Below are 21,497 nucleotides of genomic sequence, written 5' to 3' on the forward strand. Positions count from 1 at the left end.
GATGAAACTTGCAACTGAGCTCCGATTCATCTCAAGATAGTGTTGAAGAAATGATGGCAATGTAGCCGCTGCCTATTGTGTATATGCAATTAATGAACATGTTTTATAAATGTAAATAGTTGTGGAGAAGTATAAACAGGCTTCCCTACTTGGATTTCTTCCCACGGCTATTGTGAGGTGGGGATGGAAGGGGTAAAGACTCCTTCCTCAACCCCTGCAGTCCAATGCTCCTGGGTTAGATTTAGCAGTGAAAGAGAGCGAGCTTAAGCGACATTACAACTATCTTCATGCACTCATAGAAGGAGTGAAGCTAGTGCATTTGTTCCTGAACCCTTTCTTTGATTACTTCACACAGAAATTGAATGCCTGGAATAGTTTATATCAGATGGGAACAGCTCCTAAGTTGTGCTATCTTATTTCCATTAGACTACAGGGTCTGTTATGTTGGACAAAGTTGAGCCCTTACAGCTTTTCTTTGCTTCATACTGCTTTCTTATGCAATACGTTGTGAGTAAACAACAGTGTTCAGTGAATGGATACTGCATGTATTGTCTTTCAAAGAAAAACACCTATGGATTAGTTTTGCTAGTTTACAGGGGTGCCAACTTAAATAAAGTATTGTGGGGGCCCAGGTAAGCCCTGCACCACATAACTGATCACATGAGGGGAAAGTGCACACACACCATTTGAATGAGAATGCCCATCAACTTGGGGGGGGGCCCTAAAGTATTTTGTGGGGGCCAAATCCCCCATAGTCCCTAGAAGGTGGCTCCTATGCTAGTTTTCTTCTAACATGTAAAAGAGCCTAGTCAAAAAAGATCAAAATACATTAAATGATAGTGAGCTACATATAATCCAGTGGCAATATATGCCCATGCAATTATTTAACTGGAAGATATCTATTTTGCCTTTTGCTTAAGCTTCCCACCTACACAGGCAAAACTGATTTATTAGGAATCAATTGTTTGCTGTCTCCTAATGTTTTGTCTTCTCTGGTGCAGAAAAAAATGCTCTCCTTAAGCAACTTTGCACATGAAACAAGACAAAGGATTCCAAGATCAAAGAATATTGATTCTTATTCCAAAGTCAATGTTACATCTCTCAACATGCACTGCAAGGAACACTTGTTAATTTGCAATCATGCACCTGATACTTTGTAGGACAAATCTCCAGTGATCGCTTTTGGAACCACACTTTAGAAGCAAAAGGGCTCTGTTCTGCTCTTCCATGTTGCTTCAACAGCCAAGTAATGATATAATACAAGAAGTTCTGGCATATATACACGCAACAACTATATTTTCCCCTTTGTTTTTCTTCTATTTATCCAGTGCTATTTATCAAGTTCAGCATATCAACATTTTAAACACTCAGTCTACAGTGCATGACATTTTCTTAAAAGCAGGAATGGTTGATGTGGAGACTTTAAAGATGATAAACTCTCTTAGAGAGCGAGAGCTGATGTCGTGGGCAAAAGGGTGGACTCGGGGCCAGAAAGCATCCGTTTCAAATCTTAAATCAACCATGACCTCAATAGCTGGCCTTCTTAGCCCTCTCACTCACAGCCTAAGTACAAGAACGCTGATCTACCATATACAGCTGCTGAAAGGCCTACATATGCAAAATAGCACTACATCCAATTTCTGTCAGGTTCAAACTAAGAGCAAAAATGAGTGGATTTTGTATGTTTATGTATTTATAAAAAATATTTATATACCACTATATCACAAAAATGTATCAAAGCTGTTCACAAAAATAAAAATAAGCTAAAACCATACAATAAAAGTTTACTGCTGCTTGGAGCCCAATCAAGCTGTTGTTTAGATGAACCATTGCTGTTTTTCTAATCTATTGGAAGTCTGGTTGCAAAACTGTTCCAGAAATACTGAAGAGTTATATGTAACCATGTAAACTAGCCCCAGTACAGTGTGTTCAATGGGTCTTACTCCCAGGCAAGTGAGCACAGGATTTCAACCTGCTACCATTAGAAAATGCTGAGGCATTCTGACCAAAGCTCTATTTGTAAGCTATCCTGCCCTTTGAAAGATATCGCTAAGCTTATTAGGATCCTTCTCCTGCACACAGCACTCTGTAAAGTCAACTGGAACCGTATTTGTCTCCATAAAATGCTTTTCAGTATCACTGTTGTGCAGAGATAGATTGAGGAGATGGGATACAAGATGCTTCTAAAATAGATCGGCTCCAATAAAAAGGCAGGACTGCTAAGTTAAAGAGCAGGATACATTTTATCACCTTTCTTCAGCCATCTATTTCCAGAACAGACAGTCCAAGTATTAAACCATACACTGAAGGAATGTCTGCTTTTGCTCATCACAGCACACAAACATTAACAGCTGTTTGTGCTCAGCAGAGGAAAACAATGGTGATGCTAATATTATCAAACATCCTAAGTCTGCAGTGCATGGTATTCAACTAAGGTTTACTCAAAGTAGATCTATTGAAATTAATGGACCTAACTGGGTCGTGTTAATTGATTTCAATGAGTCTACTCTGAGTAAAACTCCATTGGAGAGCACCAATAAATGCAGATGTTTCTGAATTAAGACTCAATTCCCTACAATGGCACCTGGCAAGGAAACTCAGTATTTGACCCATTGAAGAAGGCCCTCCACAAAGATCTCGGCAGATGATGGCTGCAAAAATTACTTCATAGAAAAAGCTGGTAATCATGCAAATTTACTGCATTCACAACATCACACTGAAAAGCTGCTAAAAAACATAAGGACTATTAAAATAAATAAGATGGTGGACGAACATGATAGGAGGTATTTCTGACCATATAAATAAGCAAATCTGGAACAGGGCTATACAAATCCATTTTTTTCTCCAGTGTGCTAGTTTAATACACGGAGAGAATGTATATTATATGGGAAAGCATTCAAAAACATGACCACCTGATGGCTGTAGTAGGAGAATCTGAAATTCTACATGCCATTTTGCATAAAATATCATCAGCTCTTAGGAGCACAGTCTAGGAGCAATCCAGTAAAGGTCAGCATAAGTCCCTCTGAAAGTAATGGAATTAAAGTGTATAGTTAAAGGCAGAAGTCCCTGTGCTCTGAAAGGAACTAAGTTTCACAGGATTGTACCCTCCATTTGCCTTGAATTTAATTTTTCCTGTCTGGCTGAGAGCTGTACAAGGCCCAGTGCTGTTGCTGTTAGGATTGCTGCTTCTCAGTTCTCAGCTTAATATATTGTAACTTCACATATTCATCCTTTCCATTCATTTCCATTTAGTCATCTTCTTACCTCTGTTCAAAACAAATCAAGCAAACATTTTCATCCAAAGGTGTCCCAAAGAACAAAGTCCCAAGCCTTCAACTTGTTACTTCTAGGTTCTTGGGGAACTACAATCCTCACCAAGAGCAAAACCATTTAGCAGAACTCTCAGAGGGGTTTAGTAAATAAGTGTTGTCACAGAGCAGCTTAATCAGCTGTTCAAAGAAAACAACTAACAGTTTTAGAAAAGAATGGAGGGTTTTTTAAAAAAAGATATATGTTGAATTAAGATCAGGAAACAATTCATGCCTGGTAGGGCCACCTTATTAGTCACAGCGTCATGACCTCTCACCTTGAGTGATAAAGTACACAGGTCAGAATTGACAATACATACTCATGGCTGATCATGGCTGCCAGCTATTGATCCAAGGGGGGGGGGGGACTTTTGTAGGAAAAATACTGCTCTGAATTACAAACATGCAATCTCCTGAGACTCAGCAACTCTCTGGGTTTCTCCCTCTGGAACTGAAAAGCAAGGAGTGAGTTCAGCCAGTATTTAATATCAAGTGAATGTGGTGTTTAATCAATACTATTCTGCTTTTGTTCCATGATGTGGAAAGCAGTGTCTATTCATTCAGCAAAGGTTAATGCCAAGGGTCAAGTGATTTCACACTCTCTGTAGGATCCACAACATTTCAGTAGTTCAGATGCCTCGGACAATGATGACTCAGTTGGACTGATTTATTGCCACTCTAAGGCCCTACTTAATACTAAAGTGCTATCTTATGATAATACCTCAGAAAATAGAACTGATAAAAGAGGAGGCAATAATTACCTACATTTTGAAGTAATGTCTTCATTTCTAACTTCCTATAAAGATGTAGGGACCATTTAAAATGAGCTGCTCCTTGTATTAGCCAGCCAGTTAAATCCGATATTATCCGTGCTCTCTGTCTATGTGAGGGAAATCTGCTGACTGTATTAGGAAAAATGCAAATTGGCAAGCAAATGTAACCTAGCACATGATTTAACACGGGTTTTAAAGAATAACTTATTTGATGGCTGCTTGCCCAAATGAAGACATCCCTTTTCAAAAAGGAGACAACAAACACCTGACAACATGGAATAAAAAAATGCAAGGAAAACTCAAAATGGTATGCCTTAAGTATTAAAAAAGAGTCTATCCCTCCTCCCTATTTATAATATGCTCCAGATATTTTTCTTGAAACATTTGTAAATTAACAACACATGTGCAGTGAGGGAAAGAATATATTCTCTTTCAGTATGATACAGTGAAAATGACATTAGTTGAGCTCATTGTCTAAATCAGAATACATTTGACTTTGTCAGGGTCTAATTCTTAACATGTTAGCATCCCTGATTATTATTCAGCAATGTCTTATTCAAGATGTGTTTTATATAATGAAAGAAGTTCAAATGTCACTGGGAAAACAGTGTGAGAAGAATTAATTGGAAGGCTTATCAGAGGAAAGTCATTTAGAATCCAGCTCTACCTAATATATCCTTGAATGATGAATATACCAATCAATTAGTGAAATAAAATAAATTCTGCAAATCTGACTGAAGACATCCTATTATTATAAGAGGGAGCGTATTTAGAGCAGTTAATTACTCCTTTCCCCCCTTCTTTTCTTTTGAATGTGCAAAAATCCTTTCAAGGAATATTCAGTTTGCTACAATGAAGAATACTTAGAAATATCTTAAGGTATTTTGAATTAACATGAATTATACTTCTGACATGCTGTAACTGAGAAAATATGATTTTTCAGTAGTGGAAATAAGACAAATTTTCCAAATTGCAGCTTGAGTTACAATTACATAAAAATGACAAACTATTCTAAAATAAATGTAGATGCTTTTCTGTGTAGGAGCATTTCAAAAAGGACACAGAAGAATGGAGAGATGTGAAATACACTAAGGAGACCATGTAGCCAGTAATAGAATATAGATGATGCAAGGACGTTCGATCAAGTTGCCATTGTGTATTAACATTAATTGGCTTCTCACATTGGATTTTTTTTTTAAGTTAAAGCTGTATCCACCCTTTCCCTGAGGAGTTCCTCTAAACAGATGTTATTTCTCTACTTAAGGCACGCAACAAACTTGTGAGATATGCTGAAGAAACCAATAAATTTCACCCCCCACCCAATGATCTGGGATATTACCTCCCTATAGTCCAAATCCAACTTTCTACACCACACTGGCTCCCTTATTATTTCATACTAATACAGTGGTACCTTGGTACTCAAACACCTTGGTTCCCAAACGCTGAAAACCCAGAAGTAAGTGTTCCAGTTTCAAATGTTTTTCAGATGCAGATCCGATGCAGTTGTTGGCTATTGTTTCTGGGGTGCCTGCACCCATCAGAAGCTGTGCCTCGGTTTTCAAACATTTCGGAAGTCAAACAGACTCCCGGAATGGATTAAGTTTGGCGCTTTTGTTTTCGCTATTTATTTTGTGGTTTTGTTGATGAGGCTTTTTCGGTTAATTTGTTTTTGTGACTGTGAAGAACCCAGTTCAGCTACTGATTGATTGTGTGACTGCGGAAATGGATAAAATCCCTCCATTCAAACAATGACTATCATCAGTGCGGGTATGAAAAATATTTAATTTTAATTTTTATCATATACAATACTGTCTTATTTTATAGTACAGCACATTGATTATTGCTTTCATTTTTTGGATCAATGGCATCATTGGATAGTAAAATTCATGTTAAATTGCTGTTTTAGGGGCTGTTTTTGAAAGTCTGGAACGGATTAATCAGTTTTGCATTACTTTCTACGGAAAAGCACGCCTTGGTTTTGGAACAGAGTTCCGGAACGGATTAAGTTTGAGAACGAAGGTACCACTGTATACATTTTCATTCTACTTTAACATATAGGATAAAGGGAGAAGATGTGTTAAGCAGATTCAACATTCTTAGATGTAAACAAAATGTATTTACCCAATAAATTATAATATCCTCTCTCAGCATCCTTTTCTGCAAGGCATGACATTTCTCTTTGTATTAAGGAGGGAGGAGCCATGCTTCAATGGGGTCAAAGAGCTCTTCCACCACCTTCCCAAAGCCCACACAGCTTTGAGAAGGTGACAGCAGAACTCCAGCATCCTGTCAGAGACCTGGCACCTCCTTCCCAAAGTCTGGGAAGCTTCTGCCCAGCTTAGGGAAGGAGGTGCAGCATTGCCCTCTCCCCCAATTGCCCACGCAAGCTGGTGCGTCTGGCCACGCAAACACATACATTCACACACATGCACCTTTGCCATATATACAGTACACAAACTCACCAGACACGCAGTGTATCTGTCCCTTTCACATGCAGACATGAATGCAGTCAAACATGCTCTTTCTCACACATGTGCCATCATACATACACTCTCACACACAAAAGAAACCCCCAACATTTCAGGCGCTCCCAACTTGAGCACTGTGCAAAGAAAGTCAACATTTCCACTTGAGCTGAGGTGATACGGAAAACGGTGCCCTTTACTCTTAAACGGCAGGCAGAGGGCTTATCTCAGATCTCAGCACTGTGGTGTGCATATTGCTAAGACGGGAGATAAAATATCCTTCCAACTGCTCTTTAGAGAGGACTTCTAAAGAGCAGTCAGAAGGATTTTATCCCCTGAGATCAAAAGATCGGCCAGAGTACCTTATCTACCAATCAGATGAGAAAGCAGCAGGGCTGGAAGGCTCTTTCCTATGGATTGGCAAAGTGGATCCTGTCCACTAGCTAGCCACCCCTGCTCTATGGGCTGCTCTTCCTCCTCCAAGTCACTCATAACCAATTCAGTTTGCTTCTTTCCACCTTTGGCTAAAGATGTTTCAATTTTCTTCAAGAAGACCAACAATGCAATATTTGGGGTACATTTCCAGCAACTCTTCTTTCCTCCGCTTATCACTCCTCTCTACTTTCCCACTTCCACTTTAGGATCTTCTCTCAAAACATTTGCTAACCTTTTCACGTAAGCTTTAAAGTTTCTAACTATGTTAGGAACAATTCTTCCCTGCACATCTTTCCACTTATTTTTAAATTTTCACTGCGGTATGCAATGGATTTGATACACTTAAAGACTACCAGTGGAAACTGCTGAAGTGTGCACATGTGCATCTCATATCTTCTTAAAAATTCAATTTGAAGTGGCTTTCCAGCTGGTAAAGGTTGAGTAGCATTGACCTAGAAGAACAACACCATTAATGCTATTGTGCTAAACAAGACAGACATCCTTACTGAACCCACAGAGAGACCCAGAATAACTGCCACCAAAGGGCACTTGCTTTATGCAACTAACTGTACAAGTGTACATTAAGGTCATGCTGCTTTTGAGACTTAGAAAAGCAAGATATGGGCAATGTAACGATGATTATATAGGCACACACTCACACAAAACCCATCCTCTGAGAACATACAAGAACTATGTACCTTTTGTTATCCACTCACATTGTTTTTTCATTTGTCAGCCGAAGGGATAAGAGAGCACCCAAGCAAACAGAAATCAAGAACTGTAGCTCCTTCAGAATCCGGACCCCTAAAATTTCTTACCTGAACAACTGGTACTGGATCCCTGGCCTACCTGGCAGCAAGTCAGTATGCCAAGTCCAAAGTTCAAGCCACACAAGCAAAGTGCAAAGGTCAGGAAACACAATCCAGGGTCAAGTAGCTAAGACTGAAGTCCAGCAGTCAGAACACAGTCCAGAGTCAAACCCTAAGCACAGTCCCATAGAGTCCAGAAACATCCAAGTCAACATCCACCAACATAGGCAGTTGAGCTGACACAGCCCCTTAGCTCTGCTTCCCTTCTGTGTTTTGCACACTGATTGCAGCATCTGAGCTTGATGAGGCAGGTGACCCTCACCTGTTCCAAGCCTTCTCTAGCTGAGGAATCACACCCCTCCTCCCAGAGTTAGCAAGCTCCACCTGGCCAGCTAAGGAGCTGGGCTGTGGGCCCTTGTCTGCCTCAGCCTCCTAGAGTGTCCCTCCCTCTGCTCCCTATGCCCCAGAACCCACTGTGTTCATGGAGACAGGGGGCCCTCTGGGCCTGGTGATGGGTCCTGCTGCTCTGGTTCCTGTGCATTGACCCCCTTCCCCTAGCTGTCCTCTGTCACCCTGTGAGTACTTCCTTCTCCATCCCCTGCTTGTCCCAGTCCTGGCCACACCCCTTGCTAGGATCCTCTTCCAGCTCTTCTACCTCCTCCTAATTTGTATACAAATGCTACTACAGAAATATGAAAAATTATTTTTACTCCACCAAGGGCTTGTCAGTACTATGGTCTTATTATTACAAGCTTTGTCACTTTGTTTACCAACAGTTGAAGCTTTCCTATTTTTCTTTCTTTTTTGTAACCATCACCATTCATGTGATTCATGTGAGATCATAGGAATAGATGCAACATATTTTATATTCTACCAGGCTCTAGGTAGATCTTCCTGCAACAAAAGACCACAAAAGTCACCCTATGTGGGAAAGGAATTGGCTGTGCAAATCCAACTTAAATGTGTACACAAATAGAGCCGTATTGCCAATCAGTGCCTGATATGAGGCACAGTGATTGATCTACTGCTCCTATTGCCATATCTTATACAGATTATTTAAAGGTGTGCTCCAAAATGATGAAAAGTCACCAGAAAATATTAATAGAAGATTCTGGATTTGCTCTGATTGGATTGATTTCATGTATATTTCTAATTTTCTGATACAAAAGACGACTAGTGAGTTGTAAAATGCCCAGCAAAGAAGCTTTATATGTGTGTGGCGGGGGGGGGGGAATGAGTCTGTACACATATTTATCACTCTGCATATGCTTGTACATTGATAGTATTTACTTTGATACTTTTGCAGTTAGTAGAACTGCAAGCTAATAATCCAAAATTGTTTAAGGATACAATGTTTGCTATACACACTTCGCTGGAAGTAAACCTCACTGAACCCAGTGGGACTTAATTCCAAGTAAGCATACATAGAACTGTGCTGTGTTATTTTGCAACAATATGTTTAATTCCTACTTTATACTCTTTTGTACTCCAGCTCTAGTTTACTTTGCAGATGCTTGCCAATGGCCATCAAGTTTATATACCCACAATGGTACCAAATGTTCCATGTAAGTGCCACTATCTTATACAAGTTCTCTATGCCACATTTCTTTAACTTTCTAAACCATCCAAATCAGGACCCTGAAACTAAACCAAAGTCCTCATTGTGATTTTTGAGGAGCCACGAGAGTTGCAGAGCAGCATCACTAATCTAAGAGAGTCAAAGAAAGAAAAAATCCTTTCTGCTTTTACACTAAAGGGGTTGTGGGAAAAGGACTTAAGGTCTTTCTTCTTAACCTGTCACTCATCCCAACGCAGCTTTCCATAAACCTTGGCTTCAACCTAAGAATGATGACGTTCCCTGCTATCGTAGCATCAGATGCTCTTTGAACCTTGTATTGACAGAAGAACAAAAGGTGTTTACAGAAGACATGCCCCCAAAATCACTTCATAATCTTCCTCAGTACTGCTCACATCAACTTTAAGGTCAATTCAGTCAGACTACTTGATGCTAAATCTTCTGACAATTCTTAATAGCAGTGAAAGGATTATAGAATATTTTTAAATTGTTTGCCTTTTGTGAGATATTTCTGAACATGTGCCACTCTGCAACACATTTTTCAAAGAAAGTTTGCCTAAATAACTTTTAAACAACCATTACATAAATGTATCACCATTTGTCAAAAATCAAGTTATCATTCTGCACATCAGTGTGCAATTACTATTTGTGTTCAAACAAATTAACAATTCAGTACAACCCAAGAAGTTATTTTATTATTATTTTTGCTTTCCATAACTTTACTTGTACTTATGATGCCATAGTTGGAAGTGGAATATGAAATTCCAAACTCTTAGTCCCTGGCATTCAAATCCCCACCTTAGATGAACCAATGCAAGATCCCATTCCTCTGCAAAAAATCTGCTGCATACCTTGTCCTTTCTGGCTTTAGAGTCCTTCAAATGTCCCTTGTGACAGAGGCAGGAAATGCACCACCATATGGACGTCTACTGAATTTATTTCTATTCTTTAATTATTGCATTTGTATCTCGTCTTTTTTCCACCAAGGAGCTCAAGGTGGTTGTGGCAATCACACAGGGTCCCCGGACATTTAACTATCTATTGGAAATGTTGGAAATGTAACAGAACAAAAGGTACGTTATACCACATGTGGTGGACCTGCCCAAAGATTAAAACCTTTTGGGACATGATCCATGATGAAATTAAAAAATTGATAAGGATAACACACACAAAAAAGGCAGAGGGATAACTATTAGGAATTCTAGATAAAGATATCTCAAAAGATAAAACTAACTTATTTCTATATGCGACAACAGTGGCAATAATTTTAATTGCTAGCTATTGGAAAGAAGACAGCATCCCAACAAAAAGAGAATGGTTGGGGAAACTTTACGAGTACCTGGAATTAGCAAAATTAGGAGAAAATCCAAAACTATGGTTATGAAGCAATGGGAGTGCTTAAATGATTATTTACAAAACCAGAGCTCAACCACAAAAATCTGGTTGTGTTTAGAATAATCTTGTGCGTAATATAAAAAATACAAAGTCAGACATTAAGGTAATCTGAAGGGAAAATATGAAGAACAGAGGTTCTGACGAATGGATTATTAAAAACGCACGGAATAAACGGTGGAAGTCTTTTTTTTATTAAAAAAACCAATTTATTTAAGGTAGATAAGGACAAGATGAAATTATACAATTGAATATAAATATAGATGGGAAACGGCTATGTATTGTGAGTACTTATCTACTTTTAAAAGTTTTCACTTATGATCTTTTTCTTTTACTTTTTTATTCTTTCTTTGTTCTTTTTTTCTTTTTTCTGATATCTTATCTTTCATTTCACTGCTTTATTGTGAATAGCATTTTATAGAGGTATAAATAACTGTAAATATGAAAAGAGACAAAATATTCTCTAATTCTTTTTCCTTGGTTAGATGTGTTTTCTTTTTCTTTTGTTTTTTCTTTTGTTGTGAATATGTATGTTTTCTAATTTGTACTTAATAAAAATTATTTTAAAAAACAACAACAACAAAAACCACCTGCCTATTGATCCTTGTGCCACCACTGTGCTTGCTTCCCTGCTGCCACCAACCAGTTACTCTCTGGTAAAACACTGAGTCCAGTCAGTCGTTAAAAGTGAACCAAAAAAACAAGTTTATTTTACAAACATTAACAAGTTTATGGTTTCTCAGATAATATTCCTGTCAGTATCTTAAATTTAGTTTCTTTACCGGCCTATACCTTCCTAATACCTTCTGACTGATTATCTCAACTGTTTGACTGACTCATCTTAACAAATTCTCTCACTCTCTCCCACCAGACTAGCCCAACCCACAGACTTTTCTTATTTCTCTCTTCTAACTCCAGACTGGCTTCTCAACAACTCCCTAAAAAAACCCTCTGTGCATAAACCTTATACACAGTTAACTCTGCCCCCTGGGTTCCCATTGGTTAGTCATTTTACAATTAGTTAGCCCTTTCCCTATGAACCCAGTATGATGTCACACACATAGGAGGACAAACGCCACAGTGGTTGAGAGTGAGCGACACCTAGTGTGATTCATGGCTGAGTGGGGCATTTGAATCCCAGGTTAATAAGTATGCTAATATGCTACAGGCTGTTGGGTTAGGTTTTTGCATTCCTCTAAAAAGACCCAAATAAAGTGAATCCTATTAGTAGTCATTAGCTATGATGACCAAATGTTCTGATTACCAAGTACTGAGTCTCAGCCAAAGATGGCAAATACAAATACACACCATCATGCTTTGCCTAAGGAAACACCCCTTACCTGAGGTTACTGGAGGTGATTATCAGCTTGATGCAGTGCTTTTTTCCTGGAGGGATGCAGGGGTACGCATACCCCTAAACATTTTGTGAATCTAACGGGAGAAGAAACTAATTAAAAAATAATAAAACAGTTTCTTCTCTAGCACGGTGAATCATCAGTTCTGTTGCTATCCCCGATGGCAGCTTCATTTCCTGTCACGGTGTTTCCTGAGTCTCAAACGGAAGTGAGCATTTAATGTGTGAAGTAGGAGTTGGAATCTAGCACAGTGATTGGTCAGTTTCATTGTTACCACCTCCGATGTCGGCTTCATTTCCATTCCCGGCGTTTCTTGACTCTCAGACGGAAGCAAGCGTTTAATGTGTGAAGCAGTGTGGAATGTGGATGTGCAGGGCTTTACTGATGAAAATTTGGCCTCACTGAGGGGCAGTATTTCAATATGAGTAGGAAAATTACGATTTTTCATCATCATGAGGTAATGCATGTTCTTTGCACTTTTGTCCATTTACTGTATTTATTTTTCCGGATTTGAACTATAAAATGGTGATTTTCTTGAGTGAAAATGAGAGTACCCTTAAACATTTTTTAAAAGAAAAAAAGCACTGGTCTGATGTAGCATGGCAGTATTTGTGGCATCAATGAATAAATATATGAGAGCTGTGTCTGAAAAAAAATATTATGTGCTTTCTTAACCATTCTCCAACAACTGATGAGAAAAGAAATTGTATTAAAAATTAGCAAAGCAGAGAGAAAATGTTGATGAAATTTTCATGGTGATATAGTGTTTCTGTTGTGCTTACCTTGCTTTCAAGATGGCCAAGACCTCTGAGAGTCTTTCATTCTGCCAGTCATATCTCCAGTGGTCTACTTCTACCGCCTTCCTGGGTTCCTGAGCATCCTGTCCTCAGGAGACCTTTCATGTAAGTATGGGATTGAAGAGAGGCTGTATACTGTGCACCTAGAAATCAGTGCAAAATTAAGGGGGGGGGGGGGGGCAAAAGGAAGAACTTTCCTTAAAAACAAAATCAGTGTGCCCATCTATTATTGATGGAGGAGAAATTCAATTCATCTCAGTTCACATTTGAAGGCAAACCTACTCCATTTGTACTTCCTGAAAAAACACATGAACCAAAATTCAGCTATCTTTAATATTTGCACTTCTCCAAATTTTGCAATATAGCTCTCTAGACAAGTAATGTGTACTTGTACCCTACCCTGCTACCACCACCAATCTGGTGTATATAGTAACCAGCTTCCCCTAACTTATCATGTTGCTTCAATTAAAGTCCAGGCGAACACGTCATCAGTTGGTAGAGCATGAGACACTTAATCTCAGAGTTGGGGGTTCAAGCCCCACATTGGGCAAAAGATTCCTGCATTGCTGGGGGTTGGGCTCTACGACCCTTGTGGTCCCTTCCAGCTCCCTTCCAGTTTTATGATTTCTATGAACTCCTCCCATGAGGGTTTTCAGCCATGGTTGGGTGCAAAGTACACAATAAATGTTTCATGGAAAGAAAAACACAGAATTTAATTTATATACCACCCTATACCTGCGGGTCTCGCCTCACAGTGTTAAAGAAAGCTCAACCCTGAACCCATCAAAATCCAAAGCACCCTGAGAATGTGGGAGAAAAACAGAAGCCTCTTTTGCCGGGGGAGAAATTGGAGGATATGTTTCAACATAAAGCTAAAATTAACATTCATCAGCTTAGGAAAGAAGCAAAGAGGCCAAACTACTTCTGCACCAGAACATCCCTCTCATGCTGACTGCCCTCTCACCCCCGCCAAACTGCTTTTGAAATGCAGTGACACTTTAAAAGAATCTTTGGAATATTCTAAGGGCAGATGGTGAGAGTATAACACTCCGAAAATGTGCAGGTGGTGCTCGTGTTCCCTTCTGGATTGCAGCCAATGGAGGTAATCATTTTAGGATCGTTTTAGAATTATGGGCAATTTCTAAGCTGTTCACCTGCCTCACCTCTTCTGTAACATAAACACGGATAATTCTCTGTGCTCTTCTCATGACTTGAATGGTTCTCAAAGTTTAATAATTAATGAACACTATATTCAATAAGAGTAAACAGATTTTTTTTAAAAAAGACAAAAACAGTATATCAGGACCATCTTTCAGACATAATGTTTTCAAACCAAGCAACGCCTAACATTTTAGATCTTTCTGTCTGAGCCAACTTTGTTCATAAGACGGTATTGATTTGTAGAACATGACTTAAAATCTCAGCAATCGCTGAGCAATCTGTGAGGAGCTCTTGAAAACTGAATGTATGTATGTAAGTAGACATCTCAATTTAGCAACCAGACATACATTAAACAGCATTAATAGCCAGGCACTTAATGGATCAATTCCCACTGTTTGTGTAATGTGGAAATAAAAAAGGCTTATTAAATGACAAGCTTTCCCTGGTTTGTGCTAATTAATTATACACTGCATCTGACTGCTAATTTAGTGGGAAAATGCAGCCCAAAACCATGGTTTCTGCTTGAACTTTGCCTCAGATCCACCTAATTCAGCACAGAGTGCAGCTGCGACCCGTCTCTGAACAACGGCAGTATTAAATTAGAGCACAAGGCCATCAATTTAATAAGTACTGTACCAGGTAATTTGAATAAGGACAGTATTAGTATTCTGCTGGTGCACATCTAAAAGCAGCTGACCTTTCAGATCAGAGAAGATCCTTGAACACATCAAGTCGAATCAGAGATCACAGTAATAATCTGACCATGTTAAGAGTGCTAAGAGAGACTTGCACATCCCTAGACCTACAACTGTATACAGTATCAGCTTGTTCTGCAGTATATAATACAAACAAGGTTCTAAACAGAACAAAGGTAATGCAAAAGGTACTTTCAGTGGCACATTTGGAAATGTTCCTTATTACCTTGATTTATGGAGCAAAGAATATAAAATTAATCAATGCACATAAAAGAGGCATTGTGAACACCCAGATAACTATTCAGCAACTTTTCAGCACAATTTAGTACCAGGCACCTCTGTGGGTATCTTGCAGTAAAGAGTACAACATATATATTATCTTATTACTATATTTCTGTAAACCGAAGGAAAAGAAGATGGACAAAGCCAGATAATGCTTTTCAGCTAATTGGCAACTTTTCCAAGGGTTTACAGCTATAATAAAAATTCTCTACTAAAAGGCTTTCGGTATGCAGACTCAAAGGTATGCGTGAACTAATCCCCTATAGTCTGTCAAGCTGTCTTGAAATACTCACAAGCAGGGTTTGCCAAAACGACACACTCACCAGATCTACATATGCTGTTGGGATTTTATTTTTTGTTCATTTCCAGCACCCACCCCCATCTCATCTGCCAACTACTTTCTCAGCTCAGGAGGGCTTAGTGATTTGTTGCAGAGAGCCAGCGAAACAAAAACAACAACTCGGTGCGTACCTGTTGGCTCTTCGGCATGTGTAAATGATTGCTCTTTAACCACCCTGGGATAGATATTATGAAAGGCAGCCTATAAATGCCTCAAATAAATAAAATAAAAGTTATAATACTGGAGCAAAAGAGTGTCTCCAGTGACTGAAGAAGCCATAGTGACAAAGTATGCTGACAGAGTAACAAAATGGTTTCTATGATAGATGCTATGTTGTCCACCCTGGTTTTCCATTCAATTCCATTGAGGAGAAAGATTTTCATGCAGAACAGGGCCTACATAATATTCAGTACTGAATGACAGAAGACTCATGTGCTCATCTGAGCACATATGGATCTCTGGACAGCAGACCCTCCAAGCATCCCTATTTTCCAGGGGCAGTCCCAGATTTACAGAAGCCATCCCAGTTTCTGATTTGATTCTGGAATTGTCCCTTTTTTCCTTAGGACGTCCCTATTTTCATCAGAGAAGTGTTGGAGGGTATGGAGTTATGTGGCCCCAGAGCCAAGGAGATAAGTAATTATACAACCTTTAGAAGACACCTGAAGGCAGCCCTGTTTAGGGAAGTTTTTTAATGTTTGATGTTTTATTATGTTTTTATGCATGTTGGAAACTGCCCAGAGTGGCTGGGGCAACCCAGTCAGATGTGTGGGTTATAAATAATAATTTTGTTGTTGTTGTTGTTGTTATTATTAACATGGAATAGGACATCCCTATTTTCCTTGGAGAAATATTGGAGGGTACGTAACAATTTAGTTCCTTGCATCCACATAATTTTGTTATACAACAGCCACAATCCCAAATATCCAAAAACTCACAAATACGTTAGAGCCTACATCTTCAGAATAATGATTTCCACAGTGGGTTACAAATAGTTAATACATCGCACCACTTTTAAATCCTAAAGTATACATGGATGGTGTCTGAACTGGCAGTGCCTAATCAGGAAAGAAACTGTGGTGTTCTGGTGGAAATCACCGGCCTTGTGTTATGAAAATGTTAGAAAATTCCATGCTAGAGAAGAGTTAGAAAAGGGACTGAAAATGAAACTGCCAATATTGTAATGTCTTCATGCAAACCTATGGTGCGATCACACTTGTAATCCTGTGGACAGTTCTGCTTCCTGCATCTCAAAAAAAACAAAACAAAACAAACCATACTGTAGAGCTGGAAAAAATGCAGAAAAAGGCACCCAAAATTATCTGGAGAAAGTACTGTATGAAAAGAAGTGTTATGTTTGGTGAATGGAGGGGGGGAAGCATGATGTGGAGAAAGTAGATAGCGTTAAAGTTTTTCTTCCTCCCTTAATGCTAAAACCTGAAGGTCCAGTGGTGTAGCGTTGGGGGTGCAGGGAGGGCAGGCCGCACCGGGCACAACATCTGGGGGTTAGGGTTAGGGGGCGCAAATCCACGAGTTAGGGGGCGCAAATCCATGGGTTAGGGGGCGCAAATCCACGGGTTAGGGGGCACAAATTACTTGCCTTGCCCCGGGTGCTGACAACCCACGCTACGCCACTGTGAAGGTCATCCAAAGAGACTAAATGCTGGAAGATTCAGGGCAGACATAGTGAAATTGTTGACTTTTCCTACCAGGAGATGCAGTGATAGAAACCAATTTAGATGGCTTTTAGAAGAGATTACACAAATTCATGGAGGGTAAAGCTATCAACAGCTACCAATTATGATGGCTATATGCCACCTCAAGATCAGAGGCTGAAAGTCTCTCAATACCCGTAGCTGGAAAACAACCGCAGGAGAGGGCTATTGCTTGTTGGTTTTCCACAGGCATCTGCCTGGCAGCTGTGGGATATAGGGGCATAACCTAGATAGGCCTTTGGGAGGATTTTTAAGCTCTTATTAAGTTCTGAAGGAACAGAACAAAGCAGGGGAAAGTGAAAGAGCTTTTATATGCAGACGTCAGGACACCTTCATGGTTATAGATTATGTGCAAATCCCAGTTTATAAACTAACGTTCTTACCTAGGAGAGCTTGCTGTAAATAAATATAAAAATGTTTTTTAACAACAACTATTATTATTACTACTACTACTACTACAACCAACACTGAATTTGTACAAATGATCTCTTTAACAGAGACATGCTTTTAATAAAAAGGTTATTGTTATCAACAGAAGTCAAGAGAGCTATGTTCTAGTACAGAAAAGACACACTATCTGATATTTCCATTAAATTTACACCACATAAAAATGGAGGATAAGCGGGACATGACTCATTCATGAATAGAGTCCTTAGTCTGATTTGTGGCAGTGAGCATGGTGTCACAGGCATACTTATTGCTAGGAATGTATCAAATTACCTTTGCTGCAATTATTAAAATTCTTTCTCCACCTTGCAAGTGAACTTAATTTCAAGTGCCAAGAATCTCCCTGGTGAGTTTTCCCCCATCAAATATTTCATAACTAAAACATTAAATACATCTGCTAAAAGAGGACAAGTAATAGTATAATCCATTTTATTTTTAAAAGGCATGCAATTTCAGAAAGTACTAATACTAATAATATAACCACCTACTTTAATGGGGCTCTGTATAATACTGCACCTGCCAATCTGCTTATCCATCTAGCACCCACAAGACCTTTAAAGAAATGTAGCTCTGTACAATTGGCACAGAGCCTTAACTAAAGGTAGGAGGTTTTTTTGTTTTTGTTTTTAAAAGAGTATTAAAGCATTGTAAATAAAGGTAAAGGTAAAGGTACCCCTGCCTGTACGGGCCAGCCTTGACAGACTCTAGGGTTGTGCGCCCATCTCACTCAAGAGGCCGGGGGCCAGCGCTGTCCGGAGACACTTCCGGGTCACGTGGCCAGCGTGACATCGCTGCTCTGGCGAGCCAGAGCCGCACACGGAAACGCCGTTTACATTCCCGCTAGTAAGCGGTCCCTATTTATCTACTTGCACCCGAGAGTGCTTTCGAACTGCTAGGTTGGCAGGCGCTGGGACCGAACAACGGGAGCACACCCCGCCACGGGGATTCGAACCGCCGACCTCTTGATCGGCAAGCCCTAGGCGCTGAGGCTTTAACCCACAGCGCCACCCGCGCCCCAAGCATTGTAAATAGCAGAGTAGAAAATCATAAACAGTGAACTAGATCTCATGATTTGAGGCAAGGTTTTCTATTGAGACCATTAGTCCATTTGACCTGGAAGTACTGAAGTCTCAGTAACTTGGACTGACTGCAGTGTTTCAAGGCCTTGGAAATCTTCTCTAGGCAGCTACCTCAAGCAGGTACTGTATCTGCAGATATACATGCATAGCATATACGTCACCCAAAGTCCAGAGGCAACAGGAAAAAACCGGTCAGTTCAGTGCTTTGCATAAGTGGTCCAAACCACTGAGCCTTTTGGGCTTGCCAATCAGGTCAGTGGTTTCAATCCCTGCAACAGGGTGAGCTCCTGTTGCTCTGTCCCAGCTTCTGCCAACCTAGAAGTTCGAAAGCATGCCAATGCAAGTAGTTAAAAAGGTACTGCTGCAGCGGGAAGGTAAATAGCGTTTCTGTGTGCTCTGGCTTCTGTCATGGTGTTCCGTTGTGCCAGAAGTGATTTAGTCATGCTGGCCACATGACCCAGAAAGCTGTCTGTGGACAAATGCCGGCTCCCTTGGCCTGAAAGCAAGATGAGCGCCACAACTGCATAGTCGCCTTTGACTGGACTTTACCATCCAGGGGTCCTTTACCTATCTGCATATTTCAAGCAGTTTTGGGATACTGCAGCTTTTTTTAGCAGAAGCAAGTCTCACTAGTTTTCCATTCCAAAGCTTTCTCCCAGCTGAATGTTCACAGGAGGATTCAAGATTCATGTCTGAACACATGTCTGCAATGCAGCAGGGGGAACAGCATATTCAGGAGGGCAATTTGCAATGGGGAAACAACATGTAGGGGAAATGCTGGACATTACTCCCCCCTCCCCTGGCTTTTTCCACCAAAACTATGTGTCCCAAAACTCCCTTTCCTTATTAAAAGAACTGGCAGTTCATAAATATACACACCTATATGAGTAACACCTATTTAAGTTCACAGAAGGGTTTGAACCCAACTCTATGACTTGTTAGCTGTCTCAGAAAAAAAACAAGATCTACTAAGGGCCAAATTAAATTGGTATGCTATGTTGGAGCTCCTTCTTTGGAGGCCCCAACTTAATTTCCCATTTATGAAATCATCTATATGAGAGACTTGGACTGTGGTCAGCACAAGGGAGGAGGCCTAACCCCTTCATCCCACACACCATAACCTCTCTCTCTCACACACACTCTACCATTAGTCACAAAGAAGCAAACTTGTGGGCTTCAGTTTATAAGCTCATATCCCCACCACCATCCACTCTGAAATAGCTCAGGCAATAAAGCAGGAGACTCTTAATCTCAGGGTTGTGGGTTCGAACCCCACGTTGGGCAAAAGATTCCTGCATTGCAGGGGGTTGGACTAGATGACCCTTGTGGTCCCTTCCAAGTCTGCAGTTCTCTGATTCTAACAGCAGCTCTAGGAGGTTGACCTGGATAATGGGCTCATGCAACATTCAGGGAAAGGGGTAAGAGTCCTGCCACTTCCACTATGATCCTGGTCGAATATGATCTTGGGTGCTCTAACATAATGCATAGGTTACCTTAACATTTAATCCAATCTATTCATCAGTCAATTAAATAATGCCAAGTTTTCAATTGATTGGGGTTTAAGAATGTTGTTCTGAGAGCCAAATTGGAATTATAACACAAATTGGAGGATTGCTGGTGATTTGCCTATTTAGTTGGATATGTTGCTTATATTTTCACAAACGGCAGAATCCAAGTTATAGTGAGCTAAGATGATGCATTAACTGATAACCCATTTCTCTTAAACTAGTGTTACATACTGCTGTTGCCTGCAGCTGTTCAACATAACCATGGAAAAAATAACTACAATCCTATCCACATTTACTTAGGAATAAATTGGATTGAACTTAATTGGAAGTCCTTCTAAGCCTCATTCTGTGCCCAATAAATATGGGACACCTTTGTCCTGCGGCGCTGTGGTGCATAGATTGCAGCAAAATACTGGGCAAGGTTTTGCCCAGTATCTTCTCTGTGTGATGGGCTCATGGGAAAAACTGTCCCATGAGCCCTTGCAGAAGAAGGGAGGGGAAAGCCTATATAAGGCTACCTCCCCTGGAGCTCACAGCCATTTTGCTTTGAGAGCTTCCCACCCACCCACCTTTGGGTTAGAGCCTTCACTGAGCAATTTTGAATCATTGGTTGACAGGGCCAGAAATGGTCCCCCCCCCCCCCCTCAACCTGACTGACACTTGGTTGGAGTCTTTTTTCACCTTTCCCTCAGTGAAATTATGGTTTTCCTTTGTTAGACGGAAGAACATGTTTGTAAGAGGGTGGAAACGGGATTGGTCAGGATCGACATAGTATGGGGAGCCCCCATAAGGGGCCTGAGGGAAGGATTGACCATGGCAAACCAAAGCATGGGTTCAGTATCTGCCTAGTTAGAATCTGCATCCTGGTCCCCCAGTGAGACCTTGCTTGCTTGTCTTGCACCATGGCAAGGTTCAACACTGGCCAACTCCCATCGTACAGGTTTAGAGCAATCCAACCCTAGTGGGTCCATTCCATCAACATGGGGCTTGTGAAATGAAGAACTGGTCCTGGGACCCAGTGCCAACCCTTGCCCTTCCTGCTGCTGTCAATAAAAAATTGGCCTGATTTTATTCCATAACCATTGTACAGTCTGGTTATTTTGCTGCTCTCATGGGTCATATAATGTGCCTGCCTGGGCAAGTAAGCATGTATAGAATTGCACGGAACATCTTTAATCCTTTATATACTTGTGAGCAAGTCCTATTAAAATAAGTGGTACGTACTTTCAAGGAACCTGCTGTTTATAATCTCCATAATCACAACTCTTATGAACACGTTAAATTAAGAGACCTATAGGGAGATACAAAAAGAGTGCAATGCTTCCATGCTTGCTGCTGCTGTCAGCCAGAACGCTCA

At 40.2% G+C, this 21,497-nt stretch overlaps 2 long non-coding RNA genes across 5 annotated transcripts in view; one reads left to right on the forward strand and one right to left on the reverse strand.

Annotated features, from left to right (window-relative positions):
• The window catches only part of LOC310660151, a 586,996-nt gene extending 574,108 nt beyond the window's left edge, over positions 1 to 12,888 (forward strand). Inside the window, exon 3 of the long non-coding RNA XR_014503245.1 lies at positions 12,232 to 12,888. This is a non-coding gene — a long non-coding RNA (uncharacterized lncRNA). The remainder of the gene's footprint in view (positions 1 to 12,231) is intronic.
• LOC310660077 overlaps positions 1 to 21,497 on the reverse strand; it is a 463,269-nt gene that overhangs the window by 381,195 nt on the left and 60,577 nt on the right. For all 4 annotated transcript variants that reach the window (XR_014503133.1, XR_014503134.1, XR_014503135.1 and 1 more), the window contains one exon: positions 12,899 to 13,056. This is a non-coding gene — a long non-coding RNA (uncharacterized lncRNA). The remainder of the gene's footprint in view (positions 1 to 12,898; positions 13,057 to 21,497) is intronic.

This window comes from Podarcis tiliguerta (genome assembly GCF_965153285.1).
Source record: "Podarcis tiliguerta genome assembly, chromosome: 11".
NCBI lineage: Eukaryota > Metazoa > Chordata > Lepidosauria > Squamata > Lacertidae > Podarcis > Podarcis tiliguerta.